The following is a 14937-nucleotide window of genomic DNA, read 5'->3' as shown; positions in this document are numbered from 1 at the left end:
GTTATATGCTCAGATCTCGGTTCTGGGTTTTTTTGTTTTTGTTTTTGTTTTTAAAGCTTCAAGCTTCAGATTTTTTTCTCAGCCCTGGCTAAGTTAGAAAACTCTTCCCCAAGGTTGAGGAGGGGCCAGTTTTGAAAGACTTAGTTTGGATGACTTCGTGGGAGTTCTGCCTAATAAAGAATGCGGGACTGGGCTTTGGCAAGAGAATAAAACATATTTCCTTGATGGCTGTAATTCACTCAAAGCAAATTTCAGACACTAAAAATAAAAATTTCACATCTGCTCAGTTTTATTGGGGTCAGGAAAATGTCTCCTCTTAGAAGTTAAGTTGAATGCGATACCAGAGTTGGTTTGCCAACAGTGTCGCTAAACTTGGGGTCAGATTGCTGAGACCTATTTTGTTAACAGAGTTGTATTTTAAACTAGTTCATTTGAACATAAGTGTTAAGTAGGTTTAGATGGTTTAAATGTGTCCAGAATTATCATTCTAGTGCAAAGGGTCATACAAGAGAATTTTCTATTTTAAAATAATATACTTTTAATTGACTATAACATTAAATGTTTCAGCATCATTTGCTTTCTTTAGTGTGGTTTTATAAGTGTATTTTAAATGAGTTCTGTGTAAGTAGAAAAGATCTCCTTTAAAATCTAGGTGCCTTGATTGGAAAGACTGAGAAGACAGTCTTGAGACTTTTTCAGTTGCTCCTATTTATTTATTCCAGTGGCTTTCTGTCAATGACGTCATTGTTAAAGCACATTGCATTGTGTAATGTGGTCCTTTCAGTTCTTAATTAAATAACAAGAGCACAAGGATGCCTAGTGTTATGGAAAAATTTAGTATCTGTTCTGTTCTCAGATCTCCCTTTCCCTTTAATTATGCTGCATTGTAAAGTAGCATATAAATCTTGCCACTAAAAACATAGTTCTGCTCATTTCTGGGTTCTAATTGTTTTGTTTTCCCTCCTTGAAAATATTTTAAATGTAAGAGGAACACCTGTAGAAAAGCTGTATTACATAATGTTGTGTAAGTTACTGATTGGGTAAACATTAATAGATAATAATTAGTTGAAATTTTTTAGTTTGCCGTTTAATTGAAAAACAAGCATATTTTTCATATTTCTTATGGAAGGTATGTCAAAATAGTATTATCCCTAACAATTAACATTATTATACTAGATCTGCAGTGCTAAAGCATTATTTAAAAGGTATATGTCCACAGTGTGACTACGTTGTTAATGCCATGCTAGGTTTTAAGAATTGGTCCCTTTAGAAGACCCTGAAAAAGTTTCTGAAGAAAGTTCTTTTCCTTCAGAGTTGGTTGCAAATCTGGACTATAATTTGAATTTGTACTTCTGCAATATTACTTGTTTGACAAGTTTGGGTATACCTATCTGATTTACTCTGGATCTTTCTCACCCTATATCTGTGTACAAAATGAATAATTTAACGTGTACAAAATAAATAATAATTTAACGATTTCAAAGAAGGGGTTAAAATATAAAATACCCAGATCAAGACAAAGACGTGCCCTTTATGAGATGAGAGAATCAGTTAAAAATCTACATGTCTGAGGGAATTCCCTGGAGGTCCAGTGGTTAGTACTCAGGGCCTTCACTGCTGTGGGCCTGTGTTCAATCACTGGTGGTGCTTAGAGGTGCAGCCAAACCAAAACAAAAGCAAAGCAAAAAAAATCTACACTTCTGAGAAAAAAAATTTTAATGGTTTTCATAGTAAATCAAATGTCAGCTGCAAGTAATCCAGATAAGGTTAAATGCTATTGAGATGGAGTTTTTCAGATTATTTCATGTGTTCTTCATTAACTTGACACTGTTTGGATTGCTTAGAAGTTATAGCTCTTTGCAAACATATTATAATTAAACCAGACTCTCCATGTTAATAGCAGTTAACCAGCAGATTGCTGGAGTTGGAAAGCCTCATCCCCTCCAGTACTCTCCTTTTGACAACCTAAGGTGTAGAAAGATTCAGTGACTTGTCAGAGGTCATTGACAAAATTTACAGTGACAGATCTTTTGACTTCAGATCAATATCATTTCCACTACACTACTACTACTCTCTTGTAGAAAAATAGATTTGTTTTTTGACCCAGTTCAGTTATTTTGAAGAGTTAAATTTGTAACTTAAGACAAAAAAATAGAAAAAAAAAGGAAGCAAAAAGCATGGTTAAATCAACAGCCTTTTTATAAACTGTTATGGATCAGAATTTGTTATAACCAGATCTATTAATTTGAATTTATTTAATCTATAATTAAATGAAATGTAAATAATCAATGATATGATGAGTACATTAAGGAAGGAAGGAGCAAGATGGTAAAAGAAGCCAGAGATTTTCATAATCAGTTTTTTGAAAACATGAAGGTCTGCTGTGTTATATTGGCGTGAGAGAATTATTCTGATGGCTCAGTAAAGAATATGCCTGCAGTGTGAGAGCCCTGCGTTCGATCCCTGGGTTGGGAAGATCCCCTGGAGGAGGGCATGGCAACCCACTCCAGTATTCTTGCCTGGAGAATCTCCATGGACAGAGGATCCCGGTGGGCTACAGTCCATTGGGTCACACTGAGCAACTAAGCACAGCACACAGCACATTACCCAACCCTCCTCCTTTTTCCCCCTACTAGGAAGATGTGATATGTTTCCCTAATTTTTTCCTTGATGCACTTGAGACATTTTTATGGCAAACTTTCTCCTTATTGTCCCTATTATTTTCCATTTTATTCTGAAAATTTCCTTTCGGTGCCTTTCTTCTACTCCCATATTTCTGATTAAATAGTATATGTATATCTCTTGATATACTAGGGGATATGGTTTAACAACTTAAAAAAATGTATTTTTAGCTGTGCTGGTTGCTGTGCGTGGGGTTTTTCTAGTTGGGGCAAGTGGGGCTACTCAAGTTGCTGTGTGCAGGCTTATTGTGGTGGCTTCTCTTGTTGCAGAGGATGTGCTCTAGGGTTCAGGGGCTCAGTAGTTGTGGTGCATGGTCTTGGTTGCCCCTCAGCATGTGGGATCTAGTTCCCCAAGAGATTGAACCCATTTCCCGTGTTGGCAGGCAGATTCTTAACTACTGGACCCCCAGGGAAGTACTAAAAAAACCTTTGAGAAACTGTATAGGGCCTGATTTTGTCCAGGCCCTAGATAGACAATGCATAATATTTCTTATAGTTCCTGGTGATACATCTGAAAGTAATCTACCTAGGATTCTTTGACAGTTTCTTGCACTTGTGAAGAAAAATGTACTTTAAATATATACAGACCACTTGTCTTTTTTCTTTTAATCTTTATTCATCCCATTTGTCTTAAGAAGGTAAAAAGCCTGTAACTCTGAAAACTGTATTTGGAAATTTTTTATGTCATCAAGAAATTTTTTTGTTTTCTTTTGGTATTCTTTTTTTTTTTTTTTAGTATATGTGCTGCCGAAGCGAGCACTGGTATTCTTTTAAAAGATTATCTGTTGGCATTATTACGCTTTGAATGGCCTCCTTATCTATCCTTAAATGCTGTTAAGAAATGCAGTAATACTCATGGTTCAGTTAACTTACATAGGCATTTACTGAACAGCAGTATACTTAGTAATGTAACTGCTCCCTACAGGCTTAAGCATTAGATGCAAAAGTGTTAAGTGGAAGTGGGTTCTTATTTTTGATGCTTCGTTCATAGACAAGTTTAATGAAATTTATTGAGCATTTGTTGTATATCAAATGTGTTAGGCTCTTGAAATTCATTGAAACAGATGATACGGTCCCTTGCCTTCTTGGAGCTCCAGTTGCTGTTGTGCTATAGTTACCTACATTTAGTGCATTTTAGGGGGGGACCAGTTCAGAATCCACCTGCAATGTGGGAGACCTGGGTTCGATCCCTGGGTTGGGAAGATCCCCTGGAGGAGGGCATGGCAACCCACTCCAGTATTCTTGCCTGACAGAGGAGCCTGGTGGGCTGCAGTCCTTGGGATCGCAAAGAATTGGATACGAGTGAACAACTAACCATACATACAGTTTTCACAACTAATCCTGAGAGTTACAGTAAAGTATATGAGATAATAGGGTCCCACAGTATTTTGGATTTAAATTAGTCTCCTTGTACTGTGTCATGTATTGTCAGGTTGTTAATTTTTAATTAAAAACGTTGTCATGCCCTTTAAATACTTAAACTGTTTTTACCTATAATTTTGGCTCAAGTTTGTAAGCAGATGCATGGCAAGAGGGAAGAGATTTGTGTAAATTTTGTGATGTACTTAATGATATTTTTCTTTGGTCACTGTTAAATCCCTGGCATTTATGTGGTTTTAGGGAAAATTGTTTAAAATGAAAGAATATTCAAGGTAATATAGTTTTTATTTTAACTGATTTTTTTTTTCTTGTGTATTTGTCTGCGTCAGATCTTAGTTGAGTCATGTGGGATCTTTTGTTGAGGCTCACAGACTCTGTAATTGTGGTGCATGGGCTCAGTAGATGTGGCAGATGGGCTCTGTCATTGCAGTGCTTGGGATCATTGCTCCGTGGCGTGTGGGATCTTCGTTCCCCAACCAGGGATCAGATCCGTTTTCCTTGAGTTGCAAGGCGGATTTTCTTAACCACTGGACCACCAGGGAAGTCCCTAAATAATTATTTTTAGATGTGGTAAAAATCATATAACATAAAATTTACCATCTTAAGCCTTTTTAAGTGAACAGGTCATTAGTGTTTTAGGTATATTCACGTTGTTATGCAACAGATCTCCAAAACTTTTTCATTTTACAAAATTGAAACAGTGTCTATACCTCTTAAGATCTTTATTTCCCCTCCTTTCCCAGACCTTTGCAGCCATTATTTTACTTTGTATTTCTATGAATTTGACTACTTTAGGTATACCATACAAGTGGAATCATACAGTGTTTGTCTTTTTGCAACAAGCTTATTTCATTTAGCATAATGTCTTGTAAGCTCATCCATATTGGCAGCATTTGACAGGATTTTCTTCCTTTTTAAAAAAATTCATTTATTTATCTACCTATTTATTTGGCTACTCCAGGTCTTCATTAGAGCATGCGATATCTTCAGTTATAGTATGTGAGCTCTTAGTTGCAGCACACGGGATCTAGTTCCCTGACCAGGGATTGAACATGGGCCCCCTTCAGTGGAAGCAGAGAGTCTTAACTTCTGGACCTCTTGGGAAGTCCTAAGCGTACTTTTAAAGATAAATCATTCTTAGGTAACTGGTAATTGCTTACCTTCTTATTTTGATTCCTTATACACAAACGACCACAGAAAGCAAAGATGGCTTGTTGCTGGCAAGCATTTCCCTTTTTGGAATTGATTCATTGACCCCTGTGAGCCCCAGAAAATGACAGTTGTTCTTTTATCCCATATTGGATATCCTCCTCTTTAGCTCATATAGAGGTTTATTAGCTCATATAGGAAATTGTAGCATGGCCAGGTATCTTGGTGTAGTGGTAATTAATCTTTTAGTCAAATACCTGATCAGAGCTGTCTTTATAAAAGCACTAACATATGATCACATTGTATTATTTTTAACTGAAATGTGAAATTCAGATGCATCCAGACTTTAATTACTAATAGGTCTTTGATTTATTCCTGAAAACATCATGATGACTAATTAACTTAAGTCTTAAAATTTTATTAGAATAACCAGGATGGAGGTATTTTAAAATATTATTCTATTACATTATCCAGATGTGTCTTACCATTAAAATTTAAGAATAGGCATTTAAACTTTTAAGAAATAGGTACATGCAATAGAGATTGTATGAAATAGGCACCTTCATTTCCAGTACTACTTTCTTAGTTGAAAATTACTACTCCATGGACTGTTTGGTTTTAATCATTGCTTTGCTTGCAGAGGAATTTGATGCTGTTTATAGTGATACTGGGGCTTCCTTGGTGGCTCAGTGGTAAAGAATCCACCTGCCAATGTAGTGGACACAGGTTCCATCCCTGATCCGGGGGGATCCCACATGCTAAGCTCATGCACCACAACTATTGAGCCTGTGCTCTAGAGCCCAGGAGCCACAGCTACTGAAGCCCACTTGCCCTAGAGCCTGTGCTATAATAAATAAATACATATTTATTAAATGAATAAATATTCAATAAATAAAAGTGGTACTGGGACTTCCCTGGTGGTCCAGAGGCTAGTACTCTACACTCCCAGGACAGGGAGCCCAAGTTCAATCTGGTTGGGGACTAGATCCCACCTGCCGCAACTGAAGATCCCATGTGCCATAACTAAGACTCAGCACAGCCAAATAAATATTTTAAAAAGTAACATTAAATAAAAGTGGTACCAGCCAAGAGATTTGTCCATTTCCAAAAAGCTAAGCATCAAACTGATAGCAGACTTTTTTTTTTTAGCCCCATAAAACCTCAGTATTATAGATAACTTTGTCCAGAATGATTCTGTTGGTGACAGTATCACTGAAGGATTACTAATGTTGCATCATCTGAAAACCCCCTCATAAAAGGAAGACATCCCAGGGCCACTGTAGAGGATTATTTGGACATAAGTGGTATTGTGCTCAGCATGCTCTACGGTATTGTACGTAGAGGAAACCAAAATTTGGGGTTGACCAAAAAGTTTGTTCGGGTTTTTCCATAAGATGTGATAGAAGAACCTGAACAAACTTTGGCCAGCCCGATTAAACGTTATGTTTGGAAAGCATAAGCTTCTGTTCAGAAGTCAGGTTTGGAGGCTTTTTCTAGTTCTGGTTCAAACAGCACCATCAGGCCCTTGCAGTTGCATTCTGAAACCTGAAATGGAAGTTGATGATGAAACCTACTGCTGCACATGAATAGATGTGTTTATGAATGAGTCATATTGTGTCATGTCTCCTGTTTTCTTATATCCCCTCCCCACTACCCCTGTTTCTATTCCCAACCTCCTGTGAGACATTGGTACTATGAACAAACTCAGGCGCTTGCTAAAGAGAACTCTTTTTTGTTGTTGTTATGCTGCTGTTAGGAGGGAAAATGAAATGACTCTTTGAAAGTACAATATAAAAATCCACAAAATTATTGAGCGATTGGGAACAGTTGTTGGAAAGTTATTCTGTTTAGTTAGTACTATTTTGGATGAGAAATAGATGACTGACTATAAGTGGAATCTTAGAGCCAAAATACTGTGGGGTTTTGTTTTAAATATTGTTTTTGCAGATGAACACATCTCACATCCTGTGTTGTATAAGGTGAAACAGTTTAGCTGGATGAAATAAGTCCAGTTCTGAAACTAGCAGTAATTGAAAATCCTTTGTGAAAGAAAAAGCGTGTCCTGAGTGAAATACTTAGTATGGACAGGGGAGTGACATACTAGGATCCAGATCATAGCTTTGCTTCTTAACTGGCTATGTGACTTAGGGGAAGTTCTTCATCCTCTCCTCTGTACAAGAGGGTTAGTATAATATTTGCCCCCATGGAATTACTAGGATTAAATGAGGTAGATAATATAATATTGATCCTCAACACACATTAGTGCCCATATCTCAATAGAAGTTCTATCCTCCCATTCAGTTAAAAGTAGGATTTTAATTACTTAGCGGAAGGCTGCTCTTTCAAGTTGTGTCTAAGATCTTTGCATTCTTTCTTGCCCATTATATTTCTTGCCCATTGGTATAGTCATTAAACTACAACAACTGCCAAAGGAAGTAAATTCCAGCCAGTATGCTTTGTTCTTTCATAAACCATTCTGGTAAAAACAGTAGTTGGATTACCCATGAATTTTCTGTTTCTTTGTCTCTTGTTGGCTTGGTTATAAACTTGGTGCAGACTGTTTGTTAGAAAAACATTCTTGATGAACACTTTGTTGACTCTCCATCTAATGATAATTAGGTTTCTTAATTTTTGTTTCAATGAGTTATTTTTCTGTCTCTGTGTTCTTGAGTTGTTTGGTTTTCTGTACGTTAAGACAATTTTGTTTTTTCCTTTTACTTTTCTAGAACTTGGTTTTACTAAGTCACTGTTTTACTTTCTTTTTTACTCTCAGCTAATTCCTGTCTCACCTGTCTCACCCCCTCACTCCAAAAAAGCCCACCCCTTCAAAAATGATTGTGAAATGATTTAGGACATCTAGGCAGGTTTAAAGGATAATACAATGGATTTTTTTTTTTACCCATATCCCAGTTCACAAAATGATATATTACAAATATTAAAGCTCACAAAATTTGTCAGACCTCTTAAAATTTTTAAAAATTGCTGCTAAACTGTGTGGTTTTATCAATTAATGATTGTTTTGATTGTGTGTGTAAACTCACTTGTTTTAATCTTCTGTTGCAAAAGGAGAGTAGAAAATTGAGAAACTGATTAGGGCTGAACCGATTTAAGTTAGTGATTTTGGAATTTCTTGACTTCTGTTCATCTACACGGAGAAGACAATGGCACCCCACTCCAGTACTCTTGCCTGGAAAATCCCATGGACGGAGGAGCCTGGTAGGCTACAGTCCATGGGGTCACTAAGAGTCGGATACGACTGAGCAACTTCACTTTCACTTTTCCCTTTCATGAACTGGAGAAGGAAATGGCAACCCACTCCAGTATTCTTGCCTGGAGAATCCCAGGGACGGTGGAGCCTGGTGGGCTGCCGTCTATGGGGTCGCACAGAGTCGGACACGACTGAAGCGACTTAGCAGCAGCAGCAGTTCATCTATAGAGCAAGGATGATGATTATATTCTTCTCAGTTTTTTGTGGTAATGTAGATTCTTAAGTGTACAAGTACATACAGATATCTGAGACATTTGGTAGCTGTTCTTTGTACAGTTTTAGGTATGTCAGTGTTTTTAGATCTTAAATGCCTGCAGGAACAGGGCAGGGACCACCTCTGTTTTTCTTTATACAGAGCATGTTTGGTAGCACAAACCTGTGGGTACAGAATAACTTACCTAAAGGGAAAACATTGGTTGCTCACAAAGGACTTCTGTGTAAATTACAGTTTAGTATGGAAAATGGGAAAATTCAAAGCATTCACTTTATAGAGATCTCTAGAGCTAAAATTAGAAAACTTGTTCATTCACTTAGTCATGTCCGACTCCATGTTGCAACTCCATGGACTGCATGCAGCACGCCAAGCTTCCCTGTCCTTCACTTACTCCTGGAGTTTGCTCAGACTCATGTCCATTGAGTGGGTGATGCTGCTGTCCGACCATCCCATTCTCTGTCACCCCCTTCTCCTGGCCTCTTCTCAGCATCAGAGTCTTTTCCAGTGAGTCGGCTCTTCACGTCAGTTGGCCAAAGTATTGGAGCTTCAGCGTCAGTCCTTCCAGTGAATATTCAGGGTTGATTTCCTTTAGGATTGACTGATTTGATTTCTTTGCAGTCCAAGGGACTCTGAAGAGTCTTCTCCAGCGCCACAGTTCAAAAGCATCAATTCTTTGGTCCTGGTCCTCAGCCTTCTTTATGGTCCAGCTCTCACATCCATACATGACTACTAGAGAAATTATGGCTTTTGACTGTACATACCTTTGTCAGCAAAGTGATGTCTCTGCTTTGTAATAAACTGTCTAGGTTTGTCATAGCTTTCCTTGTAAGGAGCAAGCATCTTTTAATTTTATGGCTGCAGTCACCATCCATAGTGATTTTGGAGCCCAAGAAAAAAAAATCTGTCATTGTTTCCTTGTTTTCCCCTTCTGTTTGCCATGAAGTGATGGGACCAGATGCCATATCTTAGTTTTTTGAATGTTAAGGTTTAAGCCAGCTTTTTCACTCTCTTCTTTCACCCTCATCAAGAGGGTCTTTAGTTCCTCTTCACTTTCTGCCTTTAGAATGGTATCATCTACATGTCTGAGGTTGTTGATATTTCTCCCGGCAGTCTTGATTCCAGCTTGTGATTCATCCAGCCTGGCATTTTGCGTGATATACTCTACATAGAAGTTAAATAAGCAGGGTGACAATATACGATGTTGACATACTCTTTCCAAATTTTGAACCATTCCATTGTTCCATGTCTGGTTCTAACTCGTAAGGTGGTCTGGTATTACCATCTCTTTTTAAAGAGTTTTCGAAAGTTTGTTGTGATCCACATGACTTCATTCATGTAGTCAATGAAGCAGAAGTAGATGTTTTTCTGAAATTCCTTTGCTTTCTCTATGATCCAGCAAATGTTGGCAATTTGATCTCTGATTCCTCTGCCTCTTCTAAATCCAGCTTGTACATCTCGAAGGTCTCAGCTCACTTACTGTTGAAGCCTAGCTTGAAGGATTTTGAGCATTACCTTTGATGATAGGAAAAGATATTTTTAATTAATTTTTTTTTTTTTTGGCCATGCTGCTCAGTTTGTGGGATCTTAGTTCACCAACCAGAAACTGAACCCAGGCCAAGGCCGTGAAAGCTTGGAATCTTAACCAATAGGCTACCAGGAAACTCCCTAAATATATTTTTAAGTAACTTGTTCAAGTAGTATTGGTAAAAACATTAAACAATAAAGTAATTCTGAAAGTAAAGTAAAAATTAATTGAGCTTAATTCAGAGATAATCATTGTTGAAATTTTGGTGATCATCCTTGCAGCCATGTTTTTGTACCTTTGTGTACAATTTATAAAGAAGTCTATATATTGTTTTATTAATATTAAAATAGTATTATACTTTTTACAGTGCTTCATAATATTATTTTTACTGAACAGTATATTATATACATTTTTCATAAATAATAAATATCATCATCATTTTAAATGATTGTATGGAAATTTCATGGTATGTTAGTACTAGGATATGCTTAACTCTACTGATGTACTTTTTTCCCACCCTAAAATTTCATTGTTACAAGTAATGCTGTGATGAACATCACTGTTTATACTTTTTAGATTAAAATTTTATTAAGTGAACGATTCTATTCCTAGATATATTTCTAAGAGAAATGAAAACATACATCCACACAGAAATGTATGAAAACACACATCCACACAGAAATAACAGCACTCTTCATAATAGCTGAAAGGTGGAGACAACCTGAATGTCCAGTGGGTAAACAAAAGTAGTATATCCATTTGATGAAGTATTATTCAGCCAATAATTATTGGTTTATGTGTGTTAATTTTATAATGGCTATATTGCAGTCTTATTGCTTTCAGTAATTTTTAGTGATTTTCCGGGTATATTGTCATGTTATCTACAAATAATTTTACCTACTCCTTGCTAATATTTACACCTCATTTCATTCTTGTTAAATAACAGTCACAATAGTAGGGATCCTTGTTTTATATTTCACTTTCAGAGGAGTGATTTTAAATTACGACTTTTATCAAGTTGTTTGCCACAGCTTATTTCTCTTTTGTCATATTAAATATTCAAGTAGTTTCAAGATTTCTGTATTTTTAATATAGAATGTAATAGAGCATACAGTTTTCTCATTTTAAGTCATTTTCTTAGAATAAGAAGACTCCTCAGGAGTGTGTCTGCTGATTGGTTCATTACAGAATCAATATTAAAAGAACAGAGAACAGAAAGCTCAAAATATATTAAGTAAAATGCATACATGTGAATTATTCATTGCCATAGTAAGCAAAAGTTGAAGGAAACCATTTAGGAAAAGGAGTACAAAGATGCATAAATGAGCATCTGTATATTTTCATGGAGTATCTTTTCTGTCTCTTTTCCATTTCTCATACTGTCATTGACAGTTTAAAGCTGTAATGTGTTTCTGTAACACTAGATATAAATGAGAGTTATCTGCTTTTAGTATTTATCTGGTAATCTGGACAAATTAAGACGAAGGGAAATTTAGTTATATTAAAAGTTACCTTGTGGGACTCCCTTGGTGGCCCAGTGGCTAAGATGCTACACTCCCAATGCGGGGGACCTCGGTTCAATCCCTGGTTGGGGAACTAGATCCCACATGCTGCAGCTAAGACCCAGCACAGCCAAATAAATAAATAAAATTAAATATTAAAAAAAAATTAAAGTTACCTTGCAGTTTATGGTGGGGGAGTGTTAAAATATCAGCTGTACTATATCATGTTACATAATTATACTGTGGGTATTACTCATGCATAAACTTAGCCCTATCATTAAAAGGTCCCCAACACGTAAGTGCCTATTTACATGTTCACTTCAGGCATCTCAGGATAGTATGGATCTGGAGTTACTTTTTTTTGGTGGCTGTGCCATGTAGCATGTAGAATATTAATTCCCCGACCAGGGATCCAGCCCGCACCCCCTGCCCTGGAAGTGCCTCTAAAGAGTTACTTCTTAATATTGGTTCAGATTTTTGTGCTTAATGCTACTGTATTATGATTACAAATTTGTAAAGCTTATTTGCGCAGATAAATAGTAATTGAGGGGAAGATGGAAAAAGATAATAATTTGTTGGGATGGTAAAATTTTGGATATATTCACCCGCTTTTTTGGAGAAGGAAATGGCAACCCACTCCAGTATTCTTGCCTGGAGAATTCCGTGGACAGAGGAGCCTGGTGGGCTACAGTCCATGGGGTCACAGAGAGTCAGACACGACTAAGTGACTAAATGACCCCCACCACCACTGTTAATAGTACTTTATTATTACTATTCTACTTATATTTTTAAGAATCTTATTCACAGGGGAGAAGGGTGGGGGAAGGGATTGTTGGGTAGTTCAGGATTGACATGTACACATTGCTCTATTTATTTATTTTATAATTTACTTGTTATTTTTGGTTGTGCCGGGTCTTCACTGTCTGCATGTGGGCTTTTCTCTAGTTGCTAAGAACAGGTGCTACTCTCTAGTTGTGGTGCACAAGCTTCTCATTGTGGTGTCTTCTCTTGTTGCAGAGCACAGGCTCTAGGCACACGGGTGTCAGTAGTTGCAGCATGTGGACTTCAGTAGTTGTGGCTTGTGGGCCCTAGAGCTTGAGCTCAATAGTTGTGGTACATGGGTTAGTTGCTCTGCAGCATGTGGAATCTTCCCTCCCGTACCAGGGATCAAACCCATGTCCCCTTCATTGGCAGGTGGGTTCTTACCCACTACGCCACCAGGGAAGTCCCACACTGCTGTATTTAAAATAGATAACCAAGGACATCCTTGGTGATCCAGTGGTTAAGACTGCATTTCCATTGCAGAGGCTGTGAGTTCAATCCCTGGTCAGGGAACTAAGTTCCCACTTGCCATGTGGCACAGCCAAAAAAAATAAATAACCATGGAGAAGGAAATGGCAACCCACTCCAGTATTCTTGCCTGGAAAAGTCCATGGACAGAGGAGCCTGGTGGGCTGCAGTCCATGGGGTTACACGACTGAGCACGCGTGCATGAGGGTGGAGGGAGATGGGTTGGTAGCAATAAACTGGTAGAACTAAAAATAAATAAATAAATAAATAAATAATAAATAACCAACAAGGACCTACTCTATAGCATAGAGAACTTTGCTCAATATTATGTAACAATCTAAATAGGAGAAGAATTTGAAAAAGAATAGATACATGTATATGTAAACTGTATCACTTTGCTGTACACCTGAAACTGTCACAACATTGTTAATCAACTATACTCCAGTATAAAATAAAAAGTTTTAAAAAAAGAATTTTATTAGAGCATGGTGGTGGTGGTGTAGTTGCTACATTGTGTCCCACTCTTTTGTAACACTATGAACTGTAGCCCCCAGGCTTCTCTGTCCATGGGATTTCCCAGGCAAGAATACTATAGTGGGTTGCCATTTCCTTCTCCAGGGGATCTTGGTAGATAGCTACTATTATTAATTTTTCTTCAGGACCCTCTAGAGAAATTAATTTGGTCTTGTTACCGAGAGCCTCTAGGATATTTGAGTATGAGGTGTACTTCTCTTTACTGTGTGTATCTCTGCTTTGCTTCAGCGTTCTTTCATGCTTTTATCATCACACAGCATCTCCTTGCTATATTTTATCTAGGAAATTTTCTGAAAACATGAAATTTTATCCACACTTTTTCTTTTCAAAACTATACTGTACGTTCAGAATAGTTATTTTTTCATTACTAATCAACCCCAAGTGATTTTTAGTTGTAATTAATGAATTACGTATAATTTGAAGACTTCAATATGATTATCTTTTTTCAGTGGTAAATCCAGTCAGTAGAAACAAAATGTTAGATTAGTATGCATTTTATTCTTTGCTTTACAGTATTTTATTGTTGCTATTTTAAACACTAATGATTGAATTTGATGTTCTAACTCCCTTAGATAAATTCAAAAGAACATACTGTGGATAGTAAGGGTACATGTATAGATGGGAGGAAAACATTAAAATTCACACTTAACCTTTCTTTCATTTTCTTAATATATGGTGATTTATTGAGCACTTCCTAAGTGCCAGGAACAGTGCTAGGTAATGTTAGCGGTTATCTCAATATCCTTTTTGCCAGTGAAGGCTCAGAGAAGTTCCTTGGCAGAAAGTGATGAAACCAGGAGTCATACCTAGGTTTGTCCAGTTATACCATTATAGTGCATTATAGTGCATGTAATGGCCCTTATTAATTTTAATCATCAGAGGCTCTGAGTAATTTAAAATGTCAGTTGTTGAATATGAACAGTTAGTTAGAATTAATTGTATTCATCTGTTTTTTTGGTTTTTTTTTTTTTTGACTCTACTGCTTGTTGTGTGGGATCTTAGGTCCCTGACTAGGGATTGAACCTGTTGCCCCCTGCATTGGAAGTGTGAGGTCTTAACCACTGGACCGTCAGTTCATCTAAAGTGTGTCTTAATTTTTTTTCACCATGCCGCACCGCTTGCAGTTCTTTGACCAGGGAGTGAACCTGGGCCCTGAGCAGTGACAGTACAGAGTCCTAACCCCTGATCTCCAGGGAATTCCTGACTTTGTTCTCTTAACCTTTATGTTCCTCCTCCACAGCTTTCCTCTGGTATATATTAATATATATTTGAATGAATTTTATTTCATTTTTAAATTTGTTTACTTGGCTATTGCAAGTCTTCATTGCAGCACTCCGCATTTTTGATCTTCCATCTTCATTGAGGCATGCAGGATCTTTAGTTGCAGTATTCAG

At 37.1% G+C, this 14937-nt stretch overlaps 1 protein-coding gene across 4 annotated transcripts in view; it reads left to right on the top strand.

Moving 5' to 3' along the window:
* Positions 1–14937, top strand: part of SP1 (Sp1 transcription factor) — a 33049-nt gene that overhangs the window by 6471 nt on the left and 11641 nt on the right. The window lies entirely within an intron of this gene.

The sequence above is a fragment of the Giraffa tippelskirchi genome, chromosome 4 (genome assembly GCF_054371585.1).
Source record: "Giraffa tippelskirchi isolate mGirTip1 chromosome 4, T2T-mGirTip1v1.2.pri, whole genome shotgun sequence".
Taxonomy (NCBI): Eukaryota; Metazoa; Chordata; class Mammalia; order Artiodactyla; family Giraffidae; genus Giraffa; species Giraffa tippelskirchi.
Note: the sequence above shows the minus strand (reverse complement) of the source record. Positions and strands in the feature narration are given on the sequence as shown.